This window comes from Octopus bimaculoides, chromosome 26 (genome assembly GCF_001194135.2).
Source record: "Octopus bimaculoides isolate UCB-OBI-ISO-001 chromosome 26, ASM119413v2, whole genome shotgun sequence".
Lineage (NCBI taxonomy): Eukaryota > Metazoa > Mollusca > Cephalopoda > Octopoda > Octopodidae > Octopus > Octopus bimaculoides.
In genome coordinates, this window is record NC_069006.1 from 26,308,930 (window position 1) to 26,310,176 (window position 1,247).

Below are 1,247 nucleotides of genomic sequence, written 5' to 3' on the forward strand. Positions count from 1 at the left end.
AATATTTAAAAATTACATTTCAAAACAAAAAAAAAAGAATTCACCTACTCAGTTTAACGAGGAGAAAATTAATTTCATCTCCTTGTTTTACTCATCAAAAACATATTTCATTTCATCACTGGATATTTTGCACCAGAAAAATATTTTTTAGATTTACTCAAAATCACCCTTGTTTTGTATTTGACTTGTTTTTGTTGATTTCTGTAGAAACATTCAGCTCGGGGAAAGTTATCTCAGAGAGAGACACAAGGGACAGTGAGTCGTGTACCAGGCAAGAAGTGGCAAACCATATTTTGATTGATTTGCTCGTTCTTGTTTTATTTAAATCAGTGGAATTAAACCCCTTTTAGGGGTCCATAAAAGATTTAGTTGTTAAAATTCATGTGCAATAAAATTACTTAGGCTTCTACAATATTAGAAAAATATTTAAACAATTTTTTATACAATTCTTAATAATATTTAATTATAAAAATATAAGAGGACTTTTTAAATCATTGAATGGCTTTGAGGGTCCAGAAGAGGAAAATGGGAACCAAAGGGGTCCATAGGAAAAAAAGGGTAGAAAATCACTGATTTGAAGCAAAAAATTAGTTCAGTGCACACACATGTGTGTGAGGGGGGTGGGGTGATATCAATGTCTTGATTGAGTAAATCAATTTTGTTTCTGTAAACGAAAGATATTCTCAGCTGATGAACTAACAAATACTTAATTATTAGAAGTGAAGAAATAAAAATTAACGAATTGAGTTTTAAAACATTTGAACAAGGAGAGTTTGAGAATATAAATACTGAGGAAAGAACAAAAATGGAAATGACCGAAGACAGGGAATGCAAAGAATAATTATTGAATAAATAAGGAATAAATAGAGTGAATGGATAGTTCAGCAAAATGCATGGAGACTAACGGATTGAGCCAATAATGCAACATTTTGTTTTGTTTTGTTTTTTTTCATTTTCTTTAGGTTGTTGTGTAATTTTTATTTTGACCTTCTTCCGTAGAACTAGGGTCTAAGTAGAAAGAAATCAATATAAATAGTAAATAAATAATAATTATTATTATTATATCATTGGTTCACAAACATAAAAAAGTGATAATAAATAGGGATTAGTTTTGATGAGGCCAAAAGCTCATCTATGGAGTTATAGTCCCATGATGTTGATTGGTGTTGCTCTACGTTGATGACAAAAACCATTTACTGTAGACATACAACACCAGTGGTTCTCAACCAGGGAGCCATACAATATTT